Source organism: Mesocricetus auratus, unplaced genomic scaffold (assembly GCF_017639785.1).
Source record: "Mesocricetus auratus isolate SY011 unplaced genomic scaffold, BCM_Maur_2.0 Super-Scaffold_100014, whole genome shotgun sequence".
NCBI lineage: Eukaryota > Metazoa > Chordata > Mammalia > Rodentia > Cricetidae > Mesocricetus > Mesocricetus auratus.
In genome coordinates, this window is record NW_024429197.1 from 18542712 (window position 1) to 18570374 (window position 27663).

General features: G+C 49.9%; 2 long non-coding RNA genes across 6 annotated transcripts in view; both read left to right on the forward strand.

The window, feature by feature from the left end:
* The first annotated feature begins 493 nt into the window (after nt 1-493).
* LOC110343589 lies at nt 494-7835 on the forward strand. Of its 2 annotated transcripts, XR_005881261.1 has the most exons (5): nt 494-802; nt 1206-1295; nt 4433-4508; nt 6687-6798; nt 7005-7835. It is a non-coding gene; the product is annotated as an uncharacterized LOC110343589 (long non-coding RNA). The 2 variants fall into 2 exon arrangements; XR_005881262.1 differs by lacking the exon at nt 1206-1295 and having other exon boundaries at nt 504-802.
* A 7168-nt stretch (nt 7836-15003) lies between these two features.
* Nucleotides 15004-27663, forward strand: part of LOC106022355 — a 42094-nt gene continuing 29434 nt past the window's right edge. For all 4 annotated transcript variants that reach the window (XR_005881264.1, XR_005881263.1, XR_005881266.1 and 1 more), the window contains exon 1: nt 15004-27133. This is a non-coding gene — a long non-coding RNA (uncharacterized LOC106022355). The remainder of the gene's footprint in view (nt 27134-27663) is intronic.

Here is a 27663-nt window from a genome sequence, read left to right on the forward strand (position 1 = left end):
CATCTGGGTGAACTAGCAGCCCCGAGTTTCAAAGTGGGGTCTTGACGGATTATCTTCTGGTTTCTGCAGATCTTTTCCTGGAATTTCATGGCCCTCAGCCTTGCCTGGGCCCATCTTCATAACTGTCTGGACCAAAATCAAGGTGGGAATACGGATAGGGTCACTGATGCCCAGCCTGGGCAAAGCTAAATGATATAGCCTGGGGTGGCAGGGCTGGCTCTAGGGTCCCAGGCCCCCCCCCCCCGCCGCCTCCCACCAGCTGCTGAGTGTGGAGCCAGAACAGCAGGGAACCGAGACAGGAGGGGAAGGCAGCCTGGGTCCCCTTTGATAAGCACATCATGCTTGCCACCTAAAGCACCTCTGTGGATGGGGAGCCAGGGATGGTCTATTAGCTTTCTCCTGCTGTCCCCCGAGGGTGCATTTGTCTGTTTTGCATTTTTTCCAGGCTGTAGTTAGACAACTCCTGGTCCTGGGGGGGGAGTGCAGCGAAGAGAAAATGTCAGGGCGACACGCCGCCAAGATAACATTAGCGAAATATCAAGTCCTTTATGATGTCAGGAGGGATTCCTTCCCGCTGCCGAAGCTGCCTAATGACATCATAAAATAGGCCTGCAGCAGTCGCAGTCCCCTTGAGTCATCAATCAGGCCTGTCTGTGGAGGGCTCTGGGATGCAGGGTGGGGGTGCAAGATTTTAAACTCAAAGGAGGCCTCAACACAGCGGCACCTTGAAGGGCTGAGGAACTGAAGACACCTACAGGCTCAGAAAGGACCAGTTCCCTGGGGCTCACCTGGGCTCAAGGAGGTAGGCATGAATACTGAATCGTATTCCTCCCAAGATATTGACGCCACACATGCTAATGCTCCCCAGAGAGCTAATGCTCCTAGCCAGGAGAACTCAGTGATAGTGAGCAGGAAGAGGGCTGACTGATTTGTGGCTCCAGTGACCCCAAAGTTGACAGGGAAAGACACTGCAGAGTCCATAGGTCTCCCTGCAATGAGATTCAGGGTCAACCCCCTAGAGACACACAGGGTATCTCTGACTCCTTTGAGGCAGGTGTGTGTATCTGTATGTCATGTGACTTGCTTGTGTGTGCTTCTCTATCTCTATTCCAGGGGTGTGTTCAGGGTGCATATACAAAGGGGGTCTGTCTGTGCTTGTATGCATGTGTGTTCACCTGTGTTGGGTGTGTCTGTCTTATTGTCAGGGCACTGCTCTGTATGGCCACGGCTTGTGTCTGGCAAGCAGATGTTGGAGGGGACCAGGAAGCCTGAAGAGAAAAAGAAGATCCTAGAGGGTGAGTGGGTACATGGAGCACATGTGCTTGGCACATCCCTGCCTCACCCATGGCTGAGAATGGTATTGTGTGTCAGAGTGGTCCAGGGAAATCATTAAACCTTCCTGTGCTCCAGTCTTCCATCAGATTAGTGAATCTGGCTCAGGCACTCCTGTTTTTAAAGGCTCTCTAGGCGAGTCTAAAGGGCACCCAGGCTGTACTAACCCTTGCTATTCCAAGTGTGGTCTGAGGGTTATCTGCATTGCCTCCACCTCAGGGCTTCTAAGAAACACAGGAGAGTATCAACCCCTGGGCTGGGTCCCATGCATCACACTCCACACTTGAACCCTTTAGTTTGCATTTGACCAGGCTCCCAGGTGACCTGTGCATCAAGGTTGGGAACCTTGGAGCTAGGCTTCTCGGATGGAGCTTGCAAGAAGACATATTCGCTGACCCCTGGGAGATTCTGCTGCAGCCTGATGTGAGCAGTCGGGACAGGGGCCCAAGGACTTGCTTTTTCTTTTCTTTCATAAGAAGTTATTACTGCCGGGTGGTGGTGGCACACACCTTTAATCCCAGGACTCAGGAAGCAGAGGCAGGCGAATCTCTGTGAGTTCGAGACCAGTCTGGTCTACAAGAGCCAGTTTCAGGACAGCCTCGAAACCTCCCAACCCCCCCCCAAAGAAGTTACTATTACTGTTGTGATTATGGTGATGATGATGAGATGCATACAAGCATGATGTTTTGCATGTGTGGAGGTCAGAGGATGGTGGAGCTGGTTCTCTCCTTTCACCTTACATGGGTTCAGATCAATTTGCTTTTCTAATGAGGGAGTTCCAGGTACTGCTGTTCCTGCTGCCTGCTGTCCAGAGACTTTGTGGGAAAAATGATTGGCACAGCTGTGGCAGATGGAGAAGGGTGTGCAGATCTCTGTCTCTATGTCTCTATCTCTTTGTCTCTCTGTCTCTGTCTCGTGTGTGGTGTGTGTGTGTATGGTATATGTGTGGGAGTGGTGCATGCATGTGTGTGCGTGTTAATGGCATAAGGAGGCAGAATGGAAGGAGAGACCATATTCTCTTCAAGAGCCTGCCTTTCCATTGTCTTAGGGTCACGATTTCCCTGCTCCAGGGCCAGGCAAAAGCTGGGGCAACTTAAGAGAACAGGAACCAGGGGCACTGGCATTTGGTCCCCTCTCTGGTTTCTATGGCGCTCACTCCCCCAGTGCCCTCTCTTAAGGAAAAGGACTGGTGACAGGATTCTTCTCTAGCTCCCTGAATCCCGAGTCTAAGAGTCAGGCTCTCCCAAGTTCGCCAGTGTGTCCCCACATCTACATGGGACTTAGCAATCCCTGAAGGCTCAGGAATCCAGGCGGCTATACATCAGCCCCTCTGGGTCATGGGAATCTGTGTTTCCTTCTCTGCAGGTGGCAGGTTGTCTTGTATAACCCTCTGTAACAGTAGTTACCAGAATTCTTAAAGTTTGATTAAAGTGGAAGGGAACAGTCAAGAGTGCGGGTGCAGGGGACCTAGGCATGTTTTCCAGGGGGAGCACTGGGACCCTGTCCCCTCTAGGTGCTCTCCTCCTTGCCTGGCTTCTGGGGATCCTTCTCAGGGTGTCAAACTCTGGATCAGAGTTCAATCTGGTAGGGGTGGGCATGGTAGAAGCGAGCATCTTTCCCACAGGGCAATCAGCCCTCTTCGTCTGTCTGTCTATCTGGTGGGGAGGTAAGAAGGGGTTGGAGGTGTTAGTGGGAACAGCAGACAGGCAGGGGCAGGGGTGAGGGGGGATTGAGGCTCAGCTGCAGCCACCATCCTGCCTGAAGGTACACTGTAGTATCGGCATCTCCTTTGCCTGCATTGGCGGTGCAGATACTAATCAGCCAGAATACCAGAGGTGTGAGGCAGGCATGACCTCACCTAGGGTGTGCCTGATCCCTGAGCCCTGCCAGGCCACCCCCCCCCAACCAGGTTAGACAACAAGCTTCAGCCAGCCGCAACAGGGGCGTCCCAACGCGCTGGCTGGGTCCCAGCCAGACTCAGGCAGGGAACTAGATACCTCTTTGGAATCAGCTTCTATCAAACCCTGAGGGCTCCATGGTGGTCCGAGACCTTCTCCTGGACCCTAGGTTCCGGGACACTTTGGAGGTAGAGTTGGAGCCAGGGAGAACTATTTAGAACTAAAATCACATGCCAAACCTATGGGCCGAAAAGAAGGGCCATTGATTCTCTCAGATGATGGAGGGAACTTGGAGGCCCATCTCAGCTTGGGACAGGAGGCAAAAATGAGGAAGAAACAGGCCCAGCAGCATGGGCCAGCATAGGGACACCGACGGTGTGTTTGGCATCATGCTAGCAAATACCAATTTGGAAATCATACCCAGAAAAGCCGGAAAAGATTGTAGGAAGTATTTCCCAAGCCAAATATATAAAACATCTCTTGGTAACTACATTTTCCATCTATCCCAAGATTCCCATTGTGGTGAGATAGGCTGTCAAAGCCCAGTGTTAGACCGTGGAACTGGTGTGGACATGGGTGGATCCCCTAGGAACCGTGTGGGTCTTGAAAACTCTAGGGTAAGGTCTCAGTTGAGGGTCTGGGGCAGAAAATGAGCTGGTGGTCACTGAGATGCTGACCTTAGCTCCTGGCTTGGGGCTCCTGCTGTCCCTGCTCTGTCCCACCCTTGCTTGGCTGTCCTCACTTGCACCAGCAAGCACACTCAGGCCCTTCCCATAGCCCCACTAACCTCCTCTCCTACCCTGCCTGCACCCACCACCCCCATCCACACCCTACACCCACACTCACAGGCAGGCAGGCAGGCAGGCAGGCAGGCAGGCAGGCAGGCAGGCCTGCCTGCGGCAGGAGCTTTGCCCAGAGCTCTGAAGGCAACTTTGCACACCGCGGACCCTCCTGTGATGCTGTTCCTTCCCATGCTCCGTGGCTTCAAGTAGAGTCCCAAATCCAGCAGGGAATGGGGCAGACAGGGCCCATGTCTAAAGCCCACTTTCCAGGACCCCTTGTTGCTGCTTTCCTTCCTTGAGGGTTCAAGAGTCTTCGAGAGCCCCTGTCCCTCTCTGGGCTTCCAGGGGACCCTTGTTGGATTTCAGTGTGTGGCTCACAGTGCCACTTCTTTGTATTTTATTCAGTTTTGTGTTCTCCAGGCTTTCCACATTTGACCTCCTGCTGAGCTCCGGGAAACAAAGGAGAAAGAAGATGTGCCCATTCACAGAGCAGCAGGTCGTGAACTCAGCGAGGCCACCAGGCTGGCCCGTGCTCTGATCCCTGACCTTTCCCTACCTGTCTGTACCGCCTCAGCTCACACTCCCTATTGTGTGTGACCCTCCTTGTCACCCTCCTTGTCATTGTCTTCTGCCCTTCTTCACGGTGCCTGTGGATGGTTGCTAACACCTGGCTGGGGCAGTATCAGGAGAGCAGAGGGAGTCTCCGAGCCCTCTATAGCAGCTGGCAATCTCTGTCTCTTGCTTTGGCGTCGAGAGAGGGAGAGCAGGGAGGGCCCTGCACGGGTGAATAGAGGTTCACCTTGGGTTCTGGATAAGGGCTTGGGCTTCTTGAAGGACTGGAGCGTTGACACACGAAAGAAGGAGAGCAAGAAGAGGCGAGAGAGGAGGGAGGCAGGAAGGGGGCCTGGAAGATAAAGAGAAGAGTAAAAAGTCCGAGTAGAGGTGATATAGCGGTCTCCTTATTCTTGGCTTCATTTTCTTCAGCGTTAGCTAGCCATGGTTAATCAAGATCTCAAAATATTAAGTGGAAAATTCTGGAAATAAACAGTGTATGAGTTTTATGTTGCATGCCATTCTGAGTAGTGAGATGGAATAGCCTACTCTCCTGCTCTGCTTCACCCAGGTGGTAAATTGTTCCTTGTTCAGTGTATACACACTGTGTATGCTACCTACCCACAATCCCTTAGCATATATGAGACAAGATAATAGCTATGGAGTTAAGTATCTACTGGGGAGGTAGGGGTGTTTTAGGATGTATACCCGCAGATAAAGGAGTACTCCTGGGGGGAATAACAGACAGAGGTATGACCTCATCACCAAGCACCCCTACAAAGCCAGTCTTGGCTTAAATCTGTTTGTATCTGTCTCAGTACACACAGTGATGTACATACTCTCACGGGTCTAGCTAGCCACAGTGTCTCACTGCCATGGGGGACTGGAGAGGGTCCTTAAGTAGTAGGATTTGGAAAGTGGCAAGCCTCTTTGGAGTCTGGTCTGATTCTAGGATTATCCCATCTTCCACTCCATGGGCTCCCAGCATGCTGTGGGCTTGATACCCTTCAGTTCAAGCTTCCAGAGAGCTTTGTAAGGAAGGGGTGAGAGGTCAGTATTGTGGGAAATTGCATAAATTCTGGGCAGCCTCTGGCCCTACCTTGTGTGGATGGCCTTCAAGGTTTTCTCAGGCACTGGATCCAAGGCTCCCTTTCTTTTATGCTGGGACCTGAGAGGCTGCCTGAGTCAGGGTTGGTTCAATTCAAGTCACTCTGCAGATATTCCTGGGACCTTACTTTTGCTTGGGTGGCAGGAGGACCCACCCGAAACCCTGGCTCAGGCTAAGACCTTTGCTAACAGCCGGGAGCTATCCCGAGAATTCAACCAAGGATTGTGGCAGTATCAGCAAGTCCTTCTTTGTCCCCACAGCGTGCACCCGCCCCAGGACAGAGGGGCCTTGGCAGCCTTCAGCCTGGTTATCTGATTTGGGGGCTGATGGGGTTTCTAATGGGAAAACAATATGTTAATTTCAGAATGTTCCTGATTAGATGAAAATGATACGGCTTCAAAGTTACTTCCTTAATTTATTCAGAAAATAACAAGAGAGAATTCTCTGCTATGATCCTTAATTAAACCAGAGCCTCCACCTCCCAGGCAAAACAGGCTCTGCGCTCCAGGTGTGGGGAACAAAGGCACCCCTGGCCTGAGTCTCCTAGTGGCTGCCCTGGGGTCTTCACCTAGTCAGGCTGCCACTTAGCCTGTAGCAGCATTGGCCGAGGTGGGCAATGGGCGGGACTCTCCCACTGAAGGGACTACTCAAATTCAGAGCCTTCCTAAAATCACTGTCAGTCTCCCATCCCTTTGCGCTGTTGATGACCCAAATCCACAGACTTAGCAGGCAGAGGTTCGAGCTGGAATCCCAGAGCATCTTTAAATATGGAACAGTTGTGGAGCATGGAAGGCACTGATGGGTCCAGGTTGGGGCTATACTGAGATCAGCCAAAGAAAGCTCATTCAGGGACTTTGGAGAGGGCAAGACAGGGATACCTCAAGGTTACTTCCTTAATTTACCTAGTGGGACATTAGAGTCAATGGGAAGGAAGCTGGGACCAGAATGCCAAAACTTAGAAAGAGGACATGTATCCCTAGTTTCTGTTTTCCTTCCTCCCTCCTTCTCCTGTAGGCACAACACATGGTGGACTGGATCCTGGAAGCTAGAGGTCAGGGTAGCATACTTCGTAGATGAAGCTCCTGGGACACAGGCAAGAAAGACAGAAAATGAATGTCGGAACAGAGTAAGTAAATAGAAAATGGCCAGCTCAAGGTGATGGGAAATATCTCCTATCCTCCTGCTTCCAAATTGCTCCTCTTCCTGGTCATTGCCCACAACAACCCTGGGTACCTATTCCTGTCTCTTGGAGGAAACCAGAAAGGTCAAGTGGTAGACTTGAAATCACAGTCAGGATGCCACAGATTCCAATTTTGTTTTGTCTCACTCCAGATTCTCCCTTCCCTGAGTAAAGTCCTGGTGATGAAAGAGTTGGCCTGAGTAGGTGTGATGAAGTAAGTCCTTGGTGTGACCGAACCTTGCCTGGGAGCTTCTACAAGGCTGCAAGGCAAGGGAAGCCTTCCTGCTGCTCCTGAGGGAAGGACACAGAGAACCTTCTGTGCTCCCCTCATCCGACAAGAGTCAGTTCCCAGGACCCAAACATATCTTACCTACTGAGATTGCCTGTGCTTTGTATCTGCTGGATCTTCTGTGTCCAGGACTGGAAAAGATGTCTACAACACGGACCTAGAATGGAAGGAACCCGCTGCCAGGGACTTCTTCTCTTGGGACCACCTGGACTTTCCCATTGCAAGGGGCCTGTGGGTGATGTTTGTCCATCTCATTACCCTTCCCTACCAGGAAGTTTCTCATCTGCTGAACAGTGTGACCAGGAACTGGCTGCGGATGCAAGAGGAAAGTTGGGTGGGATTTCGGGGTGGGTCTCTTGACTTTGAATTCTAATGTAGCAAAGGTTAGAGAGGTAGAGGCCTGGGCCTTGAGACCACAGCTAAAGAAGACCCTGAAAGTCAAAAAAGTCATGTTACTAGGGTAGGGAAGCTGATGTGGGGACAAGTGGTACCTGTGTGCATCTGAATATATGAGTAGGTGTGTGTGTGTGTGTGTGTGTGTGTGTGTGTGTAAGAGAGATGGGGGTGGAGTGGGGGGGAAGAGAGAACTGTAGAGGCGATCAAGGGTCAAAGTGAAAGGAAATAGGTATGGATGGACCATGCCAGATGATGACAACAATGATGATAGTCAGTGAGAATTTATGCTGTATGCCAAGCCTGTTCTAATTTTTTATTTGCTTTTTCTTTCTATGTATGAGTGTTTTGCTTGTATGTATATATGCATGTGTGTCATGTGTTCGTCTGATACCCATAGAGGTCAGAGGAAGGCATTGGATCCCTGGAGTCACAAATAGTTGTGAGCAACCATGTGGGTGCCAGGAATCGACCCCAGGTCCTCTGCAGGAACAGCAAATGCTCTTAGCTGCTGACCCATCTCTCCAGCCCCATGTCCCAAATTTGTTGTATGTATTAACTATTTTAACCCTTGTACCCAACTTCAGATATTATTAGCCCATTTTATATTGGCTGAAACCGAGGCCCAGGGAACAAATACTGGAAGTAGAATTTGGGCCCAGGCCCAATTCTTTTTTTTTTTTGAGATAGTGTCTCTTGTAGCCCAGGCTGACCTCAAACTCACTATGTAGCTGAGAATGACCTTAAACTTCTGATCTTTGTTGTGCTTCCATCTCCTGAATCCTGAGGTTTTAAGTATGTACCACTATGCCCTAGTTTATAAGGTTCTGGAGATCCAACCTAGGGCTTCATGCATGCTAGATGTGGTTGTGTGACTCTGGTCTCAGGACTCTGGTCTCAGGGCTCTGGTTGGAGTGACTCTGGCCTCAGGGCTCTGGTCTCAGGGTTCTGGGAGGGGTGGCTCTGGTCTTGCACTCAGGCTTGGGCCTCCTGAAATCACACTTTTCAGCCAGCTTCCTGTTGCTTGTTCTTTGTGCTCAGTGGGTCTCTTGAGGGGATGTGAGACTGATCCCTTAAAGCCCAAGTACCACACAGGTTGTCCTGCTAGTGCCCAAACAGGAGAACACTGAAGGAGCTTGGAGTTGGGAGGTCTGCCTCTCCTAGGGTTGGTATATGGGATTCACAGGGGTGAGATACAGTAGTGTGTGTGTGTGTGTGTGTGTGTGTGTGTGTGTGTGTGTGTGTGTGGTATATCTGTCCCTGACTGGTAGCACAAGAAGGGGAACATCCAGGGTGACATGGCTCCCTAGAGGTCCTCTGGCTGCCTATGGATTATAGTAGGGAGGTCAGAGTGAGGCAGGTCAATGAGTAGAAAGATGGAACAGTTCCTGGGCAGAAGATGACACAAATGACATAGTTGGGCTGGGCCTGTGGCTGGAGTGGGGATGAAGTCCTAGAGGCAGAAGCCTTGGTATTCAGGAACAGATGGCATGGTGGGCAAAGGGGAAGGAACCACAAAGAATGTCTTCTAGGTATTTGTGTAAATGGGTAGGTAGGAGATATGAGGGTTGACCCGTAGCTGTGGTGGCCAAGACGTGGTTGTCTAGAGGGACGACAGATACATTGACATGAAGGTGAGACTTGATTTCCTTTATGTGTGTGTGCAAGTGCACATATGTGCACATACATGTGCATAGAATGTATATGGCAGCCAGGGGAGACAGGGTCTCTCACTGGCTTGAAGTTTGCCATAGGTGGGGCGGGCTGGCCAGTGAGCTCCAGGGGCCTGCCTGTCTCCCTCTCCCCAGTGCTGTGATTACAAGTGCAGACACCGTGTCTGGATTTTGTGGTGGATTCTGGGGGTCAAATCAGCCCCCACTATAAGACAAGCACTCTATTGACTCAGGTATATCCCCAGTCCTTCCCCACCTTTTGTGTTTTTGAGATCAGGTTTTACTCTGTAGCCTAGACTGACTGGAACTCATCATGTAGCTCAGGCTAGCCCCAAACTCATGGCAACTTTTCTGTTTCAGTCTCTCTCATGCTAGGGTAATAGGCTTATACCATTGGGTCGACTAGGAAAAATTCAGAAAGAGGCATCTGTATTCTTTATGTTCGAATACCACAGAAGCTCCAGGACACAGTAGTTAGAACTCTCATTCTGCAGTGAGAGTTCAAATCCCCACACTGCCACTTTGTTAGCTGTGTGTTCTCTAGAAAACTCACTGCACATTCTGGGCCTTAGTTTCCTGTGCTGACAGGGCTCACTGCAGCACACACTTCCTGGGCGTGCTGTTCAGTGCAAAGTGGACCAGCAATGATGACCCCTGCAGACAGGCAGGGGACAGAAGTGGCTCTGGCATGTTGCTTTGCTTGTTTCCAGTAGGTGACGCAGTCATATCTTTGGAGTTAGGGGAATTGTTAGAAAGGGAAGGGGAGGCCTTTCTGGGCCAGGAAGGAGGACTGATGAACCCTTTCGTATCTCAGGGCCTTCCCTTCCCAATCTCCAAGGCCCCGCCTCTCCCCCGCGATCCCAGGACAATACAGCAAAACAAACAAATAAACAAAAACAAAACAAAACACCAACACCCCTGCCTCTAGACAGGGGTTTTCCAGATGGGTCCACACCTGCATTTCTCAGCTTTCCCCTTTGACCAGGTAGCGCCACCTGGGTCCTTCTGCCGGGGTGGACCTCAGCATCAGTGTGAGGGTCTGGGCTTTCACCACATCCCAGCCTTTGCCTCCTCACTCTGAGGAAGTCCCGGCAGGGCTTCTGGGCCAGTGTGGTTAGTGCTGCTGTGCAGTCCTACCCCTGGATAGAGCGAGGAGAGCGTGAGCTAAAGCCTTCCTGAGAGGTCAGGGGTCAGGATCCTGGCCTGAGTTCCCTTTTACCCCAACCCCGACTCTTGAGAGTTTTTTGACAGCAGCGCGGATGACTTTGGTGTAGTTTCTGTGGTTTAATAAGCTACAAAACCGACATTATTTTAAGCCAATCTGGATATAGCACAAAAACTCTCACCCCGTCTGTTCTGTGAAACTCAGATACCCTGACGAGAACACAGCTCACAACCAACTAATACAATATTCTACTGGGCACGCTGTCAGCGGGCCCCACGCGGGCGCCGGCTCCCCGGAGGCCAGCCCAGCCGCCGCACCGCAGGCCCGAGCGGGGACGCGCGGCCCGGGCGCCGCGCAGGAGGAGGACCCGGGTGGTTGCCTCGCCGGGGTGCCGCGGGTCTTTTTTGCGTGGCCGGGGACCGGCCGCACCAACTCCTCGCTCCCCGCCCCCTGCCCGGGGACGAGGGAGGAGAGGAGAGAGAGGAGGGGAGGAGAGGCGCATTCTGGCCTGCTGACAGCAGCTCTACTCCCACAACCCGCATATGTCTGATTCCGAAGCAGGGAAGTGTGTCCAACACACCCAATGCAAAGACAGGTTGTTGAATATTTTTTCTCTCATCACTAAAAAGGATTCCCTGCTGGGTGCAATCAAGATCCATAAACTCGCGGCTCGAGTCGGTGTGAAAGCAGCGCTCCAGCCCAGACTCCCTCGCTGGCGCTAAATGCAGGCTCCGGGCGGGCGGGCGGGCGGAGATGCGCAGACATCCGCTTGCAGTCTGGCCTTGCGACCGGCAGTTCCCGGCACATTAGGCAGTGCGCTTATTTTGGGCTACGCTTCAGTGGATTAACTTTACAGCGTAAAGTTTCGCGGTGCGGGTATGGTCCCTGTGCCCCCCCCCCACCCTTTTCCCTTGCAGAACCAGGGGAAAGTAGAGAGAACTAGGAAGAGAAACCTAGCCCTCTGTGGGTTCAGGCAAACAGGGCAAGGGGTTCCTTATTGGAGGAAGTGTACAGTGGCCGACCCAGCATGCCTCTGGGCTTGATAGATGCCCTTGTGCCCTGGCAGAGACCAGCTTGCCAGCTTTGAAGATGTTGCACGCATCTCTGGTGAGGTTGAGGGCTGGGGGTGGCCCTCTGCCTGAGTAGCAAGGTCAGGATCTCCTCCCGCTTATTGTCCAAGTGGGCTTCTGGCTCCTTCTCACACCGGAGGATTGGAGGCCAGAACACATCTTGAAGACTGGAATCCTGTTGTCCACATAAAGACATTGTGCTTTTTTTTTCCCTTCTGGGTTGTTCCCTGCCCCCGAGAGGGGAGATTGAGGCAGTAAAGGAGCAGCAGAAGTCTCTGCTGGGCTGTGGGAGCACACCTAGGCCACTGAGGAGAGTTGAGAGATGGTGTAAAAGATAGAAGCGCCCCCACTTCTTTCTGCTGTTTGGGGAGGGAAGAGCTCAGAGTTCTTGTGGAAGACAGGCCTTTCCTCCCCTCCCCCTCCACACTCTCTGTGACCACCGTCTGGCTTTAAACTTCTCACCGATTAAGTGTCATCTCCAACACAGTCCTCTGTCTCCCAGCACCCCTTTTTGTTGCGGGAGGGCATTGCGCACAGTGTACCATTCCAGATCACAATGAGCTTCAACTGTCGTAGGCAGAGAGGGGCACTCTATGTGGTGTGCAGCCTACTATACAGCACGTACTTATCCAAAAAGGATCATTGGTGCTGACTTGGTGCAAGTTATTAGACACAACTATGGGGGACCCCGGGGTCCCATCTAGGAGGAGAAAACAGCCTCCTTCCAGCCACCCGTTTGTTCATTTACTAGGGCTGACTGTGGTCCAGGCACAATGTTTAGGCACCAGATGAGAGCAGATGGGGTTTGAATGTAAGGCTGGAAAGAACCGGAGAGCGGGGAGAGGGGAGAGGCAATGCTGCCCAGGTCCTGTCTCGGCTCTAAGCCTGAGCGGAGTGAGGGCTGGAAGAACCCTCCCCTCTCTGGCCTGTGTCCTTCTGGACCTTCCACAGCTTGCAAGAGACCCCAGGGAGGATTTTGCTTGGAACATCACACACCAATGAGAAAATAAATGACGAGAAAGGAAGTCATTCCTTTCTCGAAGTGGTTTGGGGGAGCCCTGGACTGAAAAATCCTCTTCTCCTCACTCATGAATCATAAATCATTCTTGTGCCCCACCCCCACCCCACAGATCAGCACATTGCAAAGACAGGTTGTTGAATATTTCTCTCTCATCACTAAGAAGGCCTCCCTGCTGGGTGTAATCAAGAGCCATAAACCCTCCTTGCTGCAGTGTTGGAGAGCGGTGTGAATCGAGCCCCACTCAGCTGCCCTTGGTTCAGACAGCTCTGGCTGGCTGACAATGCAGGCTGCTCTCTCCAGTGCATCAGAAAGGCCCAGAGCAAGGGAGGGCGGCTGGGACTCCATGTCTCCACACCATCAGCCATATAATGGCCTGGGGTGGAACTCAGGGCACCTTACCACAAAGGTCAGGATGGAGAGAAATCGATGCCTTCAGAGGAGTCTGGGAATTGACACATACTATGGGCGTGCCTTGGCCCTCTCTGGATACCCTCAGGTTCCCAGGTAGAGGAGATAGGAGTCAGAATGAGACCTAGTAGGTTTCTTGTAATGGGATCAGAAGACATGGCTTCTCTCTGGTTTTCAGAATTGTTTATTCCAATAGGGGAGGGCAGAAGGACCCAGTATTGCCCCAGAGGGCGGGGTTGGCGCTGGAGGATGGGGAGACTGACACGAGAAGACTAGAGTTGGGAGAGGCACCAGGAAAGATCATCTGTTTCTTGGAAACCCATTAGTGGAACTAGCTTGGTCTTCAGAGGACAGTGCTGGTCGGAAGCCTGTCCCATCTTTCCTTGCCTTCTACCTGGTCTACAGGGTTGTACTGTAGCTTCCTAGGGAAATGGTGGAGGGAGTCTCTGTGGGGATGGGTGTCAGGGAGCCTTTGAAATGTAGGGCTTTCCTGGGGTTGGAGGGCCCTTATGCTTAAGCTTGGAAGGGCAGGTTTGTAGGTCTCGGGTTTGGTGCCCAGTGTAGGCCACACAGCTGGTGGGGAGCTCAACTCCTAATGTGTCAAATCCTATAGATCTCCAGGAGACAAAAGGTCAGTGTGGGTCTTGTGGCTGCCTCTTCTGCCTCTCTGGGGAGGCCTGTAGCAGGAACTCAACTAAAACGAGGGCTTCCTCTCTGGCAGAGAGCAAGCTGCCCTCCGCCTCTGCAGAGGGGATATTGCCCAGCTCCAGGGCTCCCATAACTCTTTCAAGACAATCACTTTATTTATATGAGTTTGTTTAAAAAACCCACAGACGATCCACCCAGGGACCTCTCCGACCGCCTCGGCTTGATTCGCTCCTCTCCTCCGAGTCCATAACTCTTAGTCTTTTGATTCTCCCAGTCCACAAACTATAAAAATCTTATTTCTATAAGGTCTTTTATGGTTACCAAGATAGTCAATAGTGTCATTTTCATTCATATCATTCTGCAGGGAAGTTAGAGGAAACGAAGCAGACAGAGGAGAGCTATAAATAAGGTTCAGCTACACAGGGCCCCAAGCGGATCCCACTGCGTTCCTTTAAAACTACTCATGCACAGAATACACGCACTACATACACAAACACACAGAGATATGCACACGGTGCCCACTCGTATCTAGAGACAGGTGCACACAGGTTCAGCCATGCACATAGACAATGACTTTGCCTTTTGGGCAAGACCTGAGTGCTGGTATGCATACTGCTTGCATGCATGCACCGTGCATGCACAAGCACACTCAGACACACAGACACACAGAGACAGACAGACAGACAGACAGACTCTCTCTCTCTCTCTCTCTCTCTCTCTCTCTCTCTCTCTCTGTCTCTCTCTCTCTCTCTCTCTCTTTCTCTCTGTCTTTTCTGGAATTTGCCTGGCTTTGAAGAACCGAGATCAGTCAGCAGACCTTGCAGTGGCAAGATGGGGGAAAGAAGGCAGGCCAGCCTAAAAAACACATTCCAAAGCCATGAAGCACAGGGCTGGGCACCCATGAGCTCATGTGCGGGGAGGTTCAGAATTCCCACTGACACAGTAGTCTGAACCCCTCAGCAAACTCTGGGAATGTTGTGGCCACTCTCTGGACCCCTTCTCACAGTTTTGTTGGTGTCTGCTAAGGGCCAGACCCCTCATTCCTGGAGCACATCTAAACTGGCTTTTAGATTCCTGCTTGTGCCTCGCTAGCTGCCACACCACCGAAGCTGTATACAGCCTTGGGGCCGATAGCTTTGCCCAACAGAGAGAAGGGATGGGGGGGCATAAAGTGGAGGAGAAGGGGATACCTAGACTGAGCCAAGCAAAGCTAGAGGGAACTGATTCAGGCCCTGAGGAGGATTTCGAAGGTTCCCTCAGGGGAGCATACTAACCCTTTAGAGAAGAGTGTGGGGTGAGGGGGATGGGCTGCATGGTCCACTGGTTACTCTTATTATCATTTTTGGGGGTGGGGTGGGTAGGTGGTTTCCAGACAGGGTTTCTCTGTGTAGCCCTGGCTGTCCTGGAACTCACTATGTAGACCAGGATGGCCTCAAACTTAGATATCCTCCTGTCTCTGCCTCCTGAGTGATGAAATTAAAGGCATGCAACACCACTGCCCTGCTCTTATTATAATTTTTTATTTTAATTTAGTTTTGTGGTATTTGGTGCTGGAGCCTAGGCTCTTGGATATGTTTGGCAAGTGATCTATCACAGAGCCACATTCCAGGCCCAAATCTGTCTCATTGGTTAGGTGCATAAAGGAAGGACCTGGCTACAGAGTCAGGGGGCTGGGTTCACGAGGTTGTCTGTTATGGAAGCAGGAGGACACCTGTCTGTCTCTGAATTTTTTACTCCAGGAATCCTGGAAGGAGGGTGCTCTAAGACCCTTCCTAGTTTGGGAAATAGCAGGTGGACTAGGGGTCTCCTTAGTCTCCCCATCTGCAAAATGGGGGCAGTGGGCTGTCTGTTAGCAACATTGCAGGGATGTGGTGGGAGGGGCTCTGCAGTACAGGAGTACCTAGGGGCTTCTTTAGAGAGCGGCAGATTTGAATCTTGTAAGAAATCTAACCCATCAGGGTTCCTGAAACCCCGGGAAAGCTACACTCCCAGTTTTCTCCTCCCTCTATACTATTTAGCCTCCCCCCCCAAAAAAAAAAACACTGAAGCTTAGATGAAGATGAAGCCTGGGGCTCTGAGCTCAGGGACCTGGAATTCCTCTATCCCCCCTCTGCCTTGTACAAGGGAACTATTAATTGTAATTTAAGCCTCCTGAGTTAAAAGCAGCGTGTAGATTCAAAGATTCTTTCATGCCAATTACACATCGTTTCTGGCTGCACTTTAGTGCCAGGCTTTTATCTGTTGTTCTGGGGAATCACTTACCGGCCGGAGCGCTGTGCCTCACACAGATTTCTCCCTGATTATGTGTAATGGCAAAGGGAGAGTTAACTCTCCGCCCTCCCAAGCTGTGTCAGTAGTTTCCCCATGCAGCCAGACACAGCAGCTCAGGAAAACAGGCGGGCATTTGGGAGGTACAGGCACCTTTGTGTTCTAGAGCCATTTGTACAAGGCTTTAAGAGGACTTGTGTGGTTCAGGGCAGCCAAGAGGGCATGTTGCTGCTCTAAATACCAATGCAGCTAATTGCTTGCTCTACACATTCCATAACAACGGGAGGCTATTGTGTGCCAGGCTCTGGGCTGGCATCGTCTCCTTATTCACATTGCAAGGTGCTGTTCTTCTTGGCCATACAGATGACCACACACACAGACACACACACACACACACACACACACACACACACACACACACACCCTCCACACATAGGGACACAGCTTTGAATTCTCATCTCATTCACAAATGTGCACACAGTTGGACACTTTTTACAGCTACTATGTGTCTGCCTGCTCCCCTAGAGTTAGGAGGCCACATGGACTTGGTGTGGGACTTGCCACGGTATGGGATTATAGAATTAGGCCCCCATGCTATCGAATCTCCAGTGTTTCCAACTTCCGCTGTGCCCCCAAACCTCATCTGTCATTCCTAATTGGAGTAACAGCCTACTTTGTCCATCCCAGAGCTGGGTCGTGCTATGGTGCTAACTGCTGTGAATCTCAAGTACAACATGTCCCCATCAGTGATCTTCTAAACCTTTCCTGGTGGGCGTCTCCCTTTCTGAGATCTTGGCAAGTCTTTCCATCGCAGGACAAGAAAGCATCATGGTCATTGTTGGCTCCTGTGTTTTCTTCACTCCCTGCATCCAGTCATTGGCCAAACATACTGGCCGTGCTTTACAACATGCCTCTGGTCCCCTTTTACCGCCGTCACCGCCATCCTTGGGCTCACCTGGGTTACTGCAGTGGCTTCTGCCCTTTGTCTCACATGGAAGCCTGGGGAGGTCTAATTTCAGACCAGGTCCTCTGCGCAAATCTGAGGACCTTATAGTGGCCTGCCAGTTCTTATGTGCTCTGTTCTGTGTCACCCCATCCCATTACTGACCTCTCTTGGCCTCTCCTCCCCCTGCCCAGGATGCTTTCCCACCAGGTTTCCACTTGGGTAACTCTCTTACATCCACCTTCAAGTCTGTGCTCAAATATCACTACCTAATGAGGTTGCCTTAAATATCTTCTTTGATTTCACAGCCTGCTGCCTTTTTGGGTCCTGCCCTTCCAATCCTTCTTCTGCAGATTTTCTCCTTTTGTTTGCCCCCCTCCCTTCCCCTAGAACATACCCTTCCCATAGCAGGTTGAATGCACTGAAGAAGACTGTGATAGAGAATTTTCCTGGGAGGAAGTTTACTGGGAAGGGCTCTCAGACCTGTGGGGCATGAAGGAAGCAGCCCTGGGCAGAGGACAAGTTGGCATGTGATGTAGTCACAGCAAAGACTGTAGCTGATCCCAAGAGAGCTGAGAGCCAGGATGGCTTTCAAAGTGGCTAGGCTAATGCCTAGGGGATGGGGAAGTTTTTACTCCCTCCTGGCTAGACATTGGCTGTAGGGGCTCCTAGGGCAGGGAGTGAGCGGCCTTCGGTGGAGCAGTTGCCTTTCCTGAGCAGTTTTGCATAAAGTCTCTGCTGAATGCTACAGCCATCAGCATTCCTTGTGACCAGGGAGGAGTCTCAGTTCTGAAGTGGGGAACCGGGGCCACCACTTAAGTCTGTACGAACGGATGAGTGTTGATGTGTTATATTCATTATTTATCCATCTCTCTCACTGTACAGGGCGTTACATGAGAGAAAGGCTGTGGCTACAACTGCATGAGGTTTCTCAAGAGCTTAGAACAGTAGACCCTCCATAAATGTTTCCCGAAGGAGTGAATGAACCACTTCAATTCCCAGTGTCTCTTATTTGTTTCTGTCACCACCTTAACTGGACTCTCAGCCCCAGTTCTGACACCAACCAGTTGTATAAATCATAGACAAAATGGTCTAGCTTCTTGAAGCCTTTACTTCTCCCTCTGTGAAATGGGTATACAAAGGCACTGGTCTCAGAGGGATCAGAGAGGAGGGATGTACAAACTTGTGAACACAGTTAGCTGGTGCTCAGTAACTGTTAGTAGCTGTTGGTGAGCTTGCCCTTGCTTCCTGGGTTCTGATCGGAGCTGAGACTCCAGCTAGCATACTTGAAGGCAACAGGTTACAGGGAAGTGTGGTATTCAGATGTAGAATCTGCAGCCATTAGTTTTTGGCTAAGGAGGACAGAGATCTGCTTACCAGCCTCTGGCGGAGTTCTTGCTTTGGGAAAACTTGGTGTACACCTGTGTGTGTACATGTGTCTGTATATTTTATTGCATACAGGAAAATGCAAAGACAAGCTATGTTCAAAGCCGTGTACTTTCTTTGTTTTGAGACACCGTCTCACTATGTCACCCTGGCTGGTCTAGAACTCGTTACATAGACCAGGGTGGCTTTGAACTCACAGAGATCTGCGTGCTTCTGCCTCCTGAGTGCTAGCATTAGACGTGTGTGCCACCATGCCTGGCAAAGCTGTACTTCTGAAAGACAATTTACCTTAGGCACTCATTTTACTCCAGCAGTCATCCATGAGTGAAGAATGGAATGGCCAAGAGAGTCATCTCACCTCCTGCTTCTCCTTCTTTACGTCTTGCATGAAATTCCTCCCATTGCATCGTTGAATGAGCCCCCCCCCCATGCCCATAGTTTCTTGTGACTTTCTTGTGGCCAAACCCAGTAGAGATGGAGTTGCCCTCAGGAGCAATACCAACCACCCTTCTCCATCTTGAGTTCCCTAAATGGGTTGTGGAGGATGCTGTGGGTTAGTTCCCAGGGACAGCATTGGTGGCCCATAGCATAGCCTTCAGTGGTCGCTCTCCCAGAATTGCCTTCTGATAAATGGATTTGCCTCTCCTAGAGTTCGTGCTCCTTCCTGGAGGCAGTTTCAGTGCACTGACTGGTTGTTTTGGTACATCTCTAAAGTGCCATCCCTGCTCTAGAACTTTCCAAGTTGTTGCCATCTGTGACGCACATGCACGGAGTTCAAGGGCTCACACTGCCCAGTCCAGCTTTCTTGCTTTTTTGCTAATGTTCCTGCTCGTGCTCTCCAGTAAGTCCTCTGCATGCAAATCTTCCGTCTTTGATCTATTTCTAGGGAACCTGACCTACTACTACAGTTGGTGCTGGGAGTGGTTCCTAGGAAACAGACTCTAAAATGGGAATCTCGAGCTGGATTATCCATCGGCCTGTTGGTAACGAGAGCCCGTCTCTGGTGGTGGGTGGAGGTTCTAATGGCCCTTGACTGGCTGTAGCAGTGCAATTGTTAAAACTTCAAGCAGTGGTGAAGGAGGATGGGATACTGGGGGGAGGGATGTGCTGGTAGGTAGCCTCTCTTATGCTTGAGTTACTCAGAGGAGGTAGTGATTATAAAGTCTGTAGAATCAGATGGTTGTGGCCAGGGGTAAAGACAATGGAGGGGTGAAAGGATTCGTCACTATTTTTAAAATTAAAAACTAAGTTCTTTTTATGCGCATGTCTATTTCGCCTGTGTTTATGTCTGTGCACCACATGTATAAGAGCCCACGGAGGCCAGAAGAGAGTGTTGGATTCTCTAGGACTGGAGTTGCAGACCATTGTGAGTCACCATGTCAGTGCTGGGAGTCGAACCCAGGTCCCTTGGAAGGGCAACAAGTGCTCTTAACTGATGAACCATCTTTCTAGCTCCTCATTGCTAATTTTATAGTGAACTGTGAGAATGGGAGGGCTTCCTGGCCATCAGAAAAAGAGAATTTTTCCCTACAGCTGGAGGGTAGAAAAACAGATTATAACCCAGGATCAGGGTCGAGAATTTCCAAAGGAAACAGAATTCTCAACATAGAAAGTCGGCTGTGTTTTCATTAGTCAAGGTGTGGTTGGGGGGTCCTGATATAGGAAAAAGACATTTGGATTGATCCCTTGACTACCTTGACACTCCAGCTGGTGACCTTTGCCTTCCTACTAAAGGCTATAGTTTTCCTGTGGTTGAGGATGACCCAAGAGCTTTTCAAGCTCCCATTCAGCTGCACCATGTAGCAACTGCAACACAGCCAGCCGCCAGGCCCATAGCATGAATGAGGCTGCAGTATAACCTGGGGCCCAGGAAGAAGAGATGCAGGGCTCAGGCAGTGGCCGCGGCAGGAGCAGGGAGCTAACTTTCCTCTTGTATCAGTGCCAGGCCCTCGGCTGCTGGTCTTCCCTTGCTGGTCCACCTTCCACCTTCCTGTCAGAGGAATCTTTTAAAACAGATGGCTCACCAGTCTCTGCCTTGCTTAGAACTCTTCAGTAGTCCCTGTTGCCTCAGGGGAAACCCACATTTCTCTGCTTGCTGTTGCCTTATCTCGGTTTCCGTGTGTTCTGCTGGCACCGGCTTTGCTTGTTCTCACACTGGAGCCTTTCTTTGCTCTTGCTGTTTCCTTTGCCTGGAAGCTCTCTCTCTCTCTCCTCCCTTCGCAGCGAGTCTTTCTAGTTCGGTTCAAGTGCCGAGGGCTCACCTCCAGTACGGGATGCGTTCTAGTACCTGCCTTCCTCTCCACGTCACTACCTTTCTCTTCAGCTGCCGAGAATGTGGGTTGCTGGGTGTGCCCAGCCTCATCCCTCCATGGGGACTGTGGAACAACAGGCAGATACCTTCACTCAAGTGATGGTCTCTCTGGAGCAACCCACAGATAACGCTGACTGATGAGGGGACTCGAGGACCAGCCTCCTTGCCTCAGCTTAGAACAACTCTTCCCTTCGTGACTACTAAGTATTCAAAGGTCAGTGGCACCTTAGGTGCAGCTCTAGGGGCTTTTCTGTTGCTGTGAAGAAATACTGTGGCCAAAAGCAACTTGGGGACAAAAGGGTTTGTTTCATCTTATACTTCCAAGTGACAGTTCATCATGGAGGAAAGTCAGTAGGAACTCAAGGCAGGAACCTGAACAGGGACCTGAGGCAGACCCCATGGAGGAAGGCTGCTCACTGACTTGCTCTCAGATCCATGGTCAGCCACCTTTCTATAGCCCAGGCCCACCTGCCTGGAGATGTACCTTCTACCGTGGATCGGGTCCTTCTATAGAAAGTAGCACTCAAGAAAATGCCCCACAGGCCAATCCGATGGAGACAAATCTTCAATTGACAAAAACTAACCCACAGGTGCAAGTGCAATTCTAAATTTCTCAGTAAAAATAATTTTAATTGACATTCACTAGTTGCCCATGTTTCTAGGGTACAGCATGATAATATTTGAACACATGGGCATGCTGTGTATTGATCAAACCAGGGCAGTTAACATTTCCATGTCTATCATTTCAATAATGTTTGTAGCTTTTGAGAGCTTCTCTTCTAGCTAAAACATGTTACAATGAACTCCCCAGATTGTGCTATAGACCATTAGGATGCATTACTTCTGTCTAATTGCAATTGGTACCCTAGCCCCTCCTGCCCGTCTCCTCCCCACCCTTGCCATCTAGTAATCACTACTCAACACTTGCTGAACTTTGCTTCCAGCTTCTTCCTTTTCTTATAGGTGTCTCCAGAGAGTGTCTCCTACCCAATAAAACTCATTCTTTAAAACCTCTGCTTCAAAGGCTGTTCCAGAGAGCTCAATCTAGAACACCGTTTAATGTGTTCTTAGATTTTCTTTCTCTGGGCCTCCTCAGAACATAGGCATCATCTAGTGAGTGGTTTTTTTTTTCAGTTTCCTGTGGCTGCATAACAAACTAGGCCTTTAAAATCGTGACTTAAAATGATTGAAGTTTTTCTCTATATTTTATGAGTCGGTTGGCCTCTTCTGGGCAGTTCTGCAGTTATCCGTTGTGACTGCCCTCAGCTGGGAGCCCCTTTGAAGGTGGAATGTCCCAGATGTTTCTTTCCTCTCCAGGGCGTCCATCCACATGGTGTCTAATCACTTACCTTTCTTACCCTGTAGTCGCTGGATTCTCAGAAGGAGGAAGCGGAAGCGACTGCCATTTTAAGGCTTGGTTTTCACTCCTGCCACATATTACTCATGAAAGCATGGCGATAGGCATGATTGCAAAAGAGGGGACCAGGTTTCTTTGTGAGGGCAGAGCATCATGATGTCCAGGGTAAGAGGGAGGAGCTGACCCTTGGATACTGACTCCCACAGCATCCTGCTGGGAGCTCCTGGAGAGCCAGGGTTCCTGTACGCCCATTGTCTCCAGCCCAATAGCTTCCAGGGACTGTCTGAGATCCTTGGTGACAGAGTTCTGGTTCCACTGTTTCTCATGTCAGAATCGTGGGCTGAGAGAGTAGAGGCAGTGCTGACAAGCTGAGGCTGTCATCAGCCTTTGATGGATCCTCCCTCTAATTCCAAGACAGCATCCAAATGCTGCTTGGGAGTCTTTCTGGGCATGGGCTCTGCCCCCTGGGGTGTGAACGGGCAAATTTAATTCAGCCACATGGTTACACAGGGTCCTGGATCCAAACACATACTTAATAGTTAAGACTTGTCTCTTCTCTCTCTTGTCATTGTACATTTAGAGCATGTGGAAGTCATTAGTGTTGTTTGTCAAATATTTCTGGCTGTGCACCTGCTGAACACATGGAAGGATTGCACTTCTTGGCCCTCTTGTGGTTGGGTGAAGCCTTGTGATGAATTCTGGCCAATGAGCTGCACTGATGCCTCACGAGGGCTTTTAATCGCTTTGTGAAGCCTGTAGAGCTCTTCCTTCTGCCCCAGTGCTGGCCAAATGCGGGATGGAGTCTGTTTCATCAGTCAGATGAGGAAACAAGGGGCCGAGCCTCACCAACTCATGATGAGCAGGTGGCACAGGTACACAATCTCAGCTACTGAATTCTAGAAGGGTTTTTGTTAAAGCCCTTTGACCTTGACTTTCTGGCTGATAGAGGGATCCTAGCAGATCCAGGCTGAGCTATCTGAGCAGAGACCTGGAGTGAGATAGAGGTGAGGAAGGAGTAGGTGTTGGGGTTGGGGTCCTACACCCAGGCCACACTCAGTAAGCAATTAGTACACTAGTAGGTAACTACAGTTTACAAGGACTCAGTGTTCAAACCAAGAGGGTACATTTCAGCAAAGCGGGACTTTAAGAAAATTTTTGCCACATCTCCTGTTTGGACCCCCCCCCCCAATCTCCTCATTCACTCCTAGGGATTTGAGTCCTTGTCTTAAAGGCAAGTGATTTGAATGCCCAGAGATTTGCATATGGGCTTTCCTTCTGTTGCTTTCTTTATTCTAGTTCAGCGGCTCTCTAACTTTAGTGTGCCTAAAAATTTCTGTTCATGGCTGTATAAACAAACTCACGGATACTGTACTTTGCGAGTGGCTTCAGAGTTTTCCAAGGGCACTTTTGACTTCATGCAATTCTTGTCTCATGCACTTCCAAATCTGGCCCCGTGTAAGATGAGATTCCATTGTTCAAAACCAAAAGAACCTTGCAATTTTTATGAGATGCTGAGAGCACAAGATGCCAGTAGCAGCTGCTCTTAGCCCATTATCCACCCGTCACCCAAGTCCTGTTGATTTTACACCCACAGCCTAAGCCGCCATCATCCTTTTCCTGGACTCCCAGGGAGGGCTCCTAACTCATTCCTGTTTCTCTTCTTGCTCCTTCCAGTCCATTGTCTGCACCGCCAACAAAGCGAGCCACTCCAGACACCTGTCTGGTCACACAGCACCCCTTGTGCAAGTCCCTTTACCTGCCTCTCTCGGCTCTAACAGGGAGGACCAGCATCTTTAGTGTTTCTAAGACCACAGAGCCTGACCTTGCCTGCCTCTCCAGCCTCATGCGCCTCCTTGCAGGCTCCCTTCGGTCCCAGTGGTCTGTGCTGACCTTTTACCTTCATCAACATTTTCCTGTCACTCTCCCCCAACGCTGCAGAACCCCCGGCACCTGCTCTACCATCTGCTGGGACTGTGCCTTCTCCACCCTCCCCTTTTGTGCTTGGCTAACTCCTACTCATGCTTCAGATGTCAGTTCAAATGTTATGCCTTCAGAGGTGCCTCCAAGCCAGCTCATTCTTTATTTGCTCTCCTAGAATGTGTCGCGTTTCCTCGGAATATTTATGCCAGTTTGTAATCATGCACTCATTTGTTTGATTATCTGGTGAGCACTTGTTTCTCCCACTAGAATGTGAGCTCTAGGAGAGCAGGGCTGGGACTGCCTAGCTGCCATGCCACACGGCACGATGGGACAGTGTTGAAAGCAGCACAGCAGCCGCGACTGTGGCTGCAGCTCTGATGTCAGCGACAGCCCTCCACTCTGCATGGTTCAGGCTGTGGTTTGCTGCAGTTTTTGGTTCTGAGCTCCCGAGGCCTGAGAAACAAGGAATTTTCCCCAGATGCAAAAACCAAGACCTAGAGCAATGGTTCTCAACTTGTGAGTCTCCACCTCTTGGGGTCAAATGACCTGCATATCAGATAGTCACATTATGATTCACAACAGTAGCAAAGTGGCAGTTATAAAGTAGCAATGAATAATATATTTGGGGTCACCACAACATGAGGAACTGTATTAAAGGGTCACAGCATTAGGGAAGTTGAGAACCATTGTCCTAGAGAATAGATAATACTACAGGCTGTTGCCCAGGTTCTAGGGGAGGGTTCTTTCTTAGACCCCATAGAACTCTGGCTTGTGCATTGACAAGCTAGATATCACCCGAAGTCTCCAGGGTGGGGACTTCGTTGGGTAGACAGACCACAAGAGTGTAGTTACAAACAGCCCCCCCTTCTCTTTTTTCCCCTCCTCCTACAATAGAAAGTCTTGGGATACAGTAAGCTTGGGTGATGGGAAAGTAACTGGGCTGGTGCAGCCTAGCCCACCTGTGGGACCAGTGAGGACTATAGGAAGACTCAGACTTGAGGAAGGATATTAACATCAGACTGCTGGCCCTTGGGACTTTAGTGTCTGTCCACTGGTCTGTGAGAGGGGTGAGACTTTTAGAAAGGATGGACACTTCTACTTCCAGTTGTTCTGGGGGCAGGTTCATACTACATTAGAAAAAGAAGAGGTGTGAGGTAGGGTTGACGACATTGTTTTCCTCATTCTGGATGCTTGGATCAATCTGTTCCAGATCCTTAGACGCAGGAGTGACTAGAGTAGTTAATAGCTAAATTGCGGTAGCAGATAAATTTGAACATTCTGTTTAGCTGAAGAAAAGTTTAGTTCTTGCTTCCATAATGAGTTCTTTCTCTCCATTTCACGATGCACTTATTTTAAATGTATGGTTCCCTCCCTCTTTTCATTCCTTTATTGAAGATGGAAGTTTCTGTCCTGCCTGGTTCACTTTATTTATTTATTTTTTGACAGGGTCTCACGATGTAATCCAGGCTAGTTTGAACTCACAATCCCCCAGCCTCTGCCGTTGTGATTACAAATGCCTGATTGCAACTTTGGGTAACATGTCACCCACCCTTCCTCCCTCCCTCCTTCCTTCCAGATCAACTTTCTTTCATGTAGCCCAGGTGGCCCTTGAACTCACTTTGTAACTAAGGATAACCTTGCATTTCTAATCCTTCTGCCTGCACCTCCCTAGTGCTGGGGTCACAGGCGTGTGTCACTAGACCCAGAACTGTACCCTAGCAATATGAATCTTTGCTGTCGATTTTCATTTTCATATGTGCATGTGTGTGTGTCAAGTTGTCAAAAAACTAGCCAGCACATGAACTGTGGGGAAAAATGGCATCTCCCACTGGAAGCTGCTCTATGCTGGATTTGGTGTCTTCACTCGAGTAGATCACTGTTGCCTCCAGCACTTGATATGCAGCGTTTGATCTTTTCAGTTCACATCAGGAAAAAGGATTAGAAGCAGTTTGTATTCACATGGGAAAGACAGCAATATATATTCACTGTCTTGCCTCAGGGCTATGTTGATTTTCTCCTGTTACATTACAGTCTAAAGGGTCTTTGATTATCTTGACATTCCAGATCCACCATGCTGGTCCACTATACGGATGGCATCATTCTCCTCAAGCCCAATGAACAGGAAGTGGCAAGTACTTGGATGCCCTCGTAAGAGATACTCATATCAAGAGGTAGGAAATAAACCCAGTAAGATCCAGGGACCAGCACATTGATGGCACTCTTCGTTTCTTGCCAATTGAATTTCCAACCATGGAAGCGTAGTGCTCGGTAGGTCCTTTTGGGATTTTTGAGGCAATAGATTCTCATTTGGGAATAATAGTGTTCTAACCAATTTGTTGAATAAATAATAGCCCAGGATGTTGCGAGTTTTGAGTGGGTCTAGGTGAAAAGAGAATAGAGGTGCAAGTTTGAACTATGGTGCAGTATAGCATCCTTGTCTTCTCAAGTCATGTGACATGGTAAGTTCAGTAGTGTTGGAGGTGTCTCTAGTGAACTCTGGCCACCTCCATTAGGAGACTCAAAGAGAAAACACCTGGAGTTTTAGAAGAAGGTTATGCCCACTATAGCAAAGAACTACCCGATGCTTTCAAACCAGTTCCTGGAGTATTACTGAACTCTAGCAAAGACTGAGCCGCAGACCAACGATGACCAAGTGACTTTATGGCCAGAGATTCCCACTTTGAGCTAGGTATTAGCACATCTAAGTCCTTGACGGAGGAGGCAATCTGTTGTGGTGGGAACAGTATACTAGGCTGAGAGCTGAACAGACTCTGAAGCTTAAGAACAAACAGGTCCAAGAGGCTGAGTCATCCAACTTGGTTGAGCCAATACCTTCTGCTCAGTTCAAATATATCCCCTTGTCAGGAGAGTCCCATGGCATAGGATGGAAGGAAACCCCTGAGTTAGTTCATGGATGGGTCCGTTCAGTACATTAGTGGGCCCTAAAGACTAAGTGTTGAAGTTTTTCACGAGGAAGTGCTTTAAGCTGTATGGCTTGGTTGTCAATTTTTTATGGAAGGAAGAAATAGTCAGAGATGAGTTTCTACAAAGACTGTAGTCAGTGGGGAATTTCTTTGCTCATTCATTGGTCAGGAGGCTGGGAAAAATAAGATGGAGTGATCAGAGTAAGGGCATGGGGGGGTAAGGGGTATAGATGACCCTATGGGTATTTTACTTCCTTTTCTCGTCACTGTGACAAAAGCCCTGACTGAAGCAACTTAAGGGAGGTGAATTTTGGCTGAGTTCCTCATGGTAGGGAAGGCATGGCAGGAGTATGAGGCTGTGAGTCAGTCATGATGTGTCCAAGGATGTGTGAGGTCACAGCGCATTCACAATCAGGAAGCAGAGAGGAATGAACACTATGCTCAGCTTTCTTCTTTTATTCAGTGCAGGTTCCCCCTCCATGGTACGGAACCACCTACATTGAAGGTAGGTCCTCCCATTTTAATTAGCGTAATCTAGACCACTACCTGCCTGTAAATAGTGTCGTGTCATAAGGGACAGAATACATGGACCAGGAAGCCAAGGGCTGAAAGGGGTTTTGGGTTCTCTCACCATCAGGGACCAAACTGGGGAACTATTGCTTCCTGCCTTAAATCTTAAGTTTTTGTGGCATTAGAGGTCCCAGTTCCAAGAGGCTGGACCCTTCCACCAGGAGAAACAATAAGGATTCCATTGAACCTCCAAGACATGTACATGGTTGTTTTGGGTTGTTTGTGCTAGTAGCCAATGTATGAAGAGAGGATCCAGGTATGCTACTGCATGATAGGACAAAGAAAAAGACGTGTCGTACTCTTCTACCTTCCCTGTGAAGCTTTGCAGACCACACATTACATGTGCTTCTCTGAGACTGGCTCTTGTATTGGACAGAGTACACGTCTCAGGGTCAGAGCAGAGTAAGGCAGTAGGATTGTGAATTTTGTCCTCCGGCAACAGAATTCACTTTGGACTCATGTGCT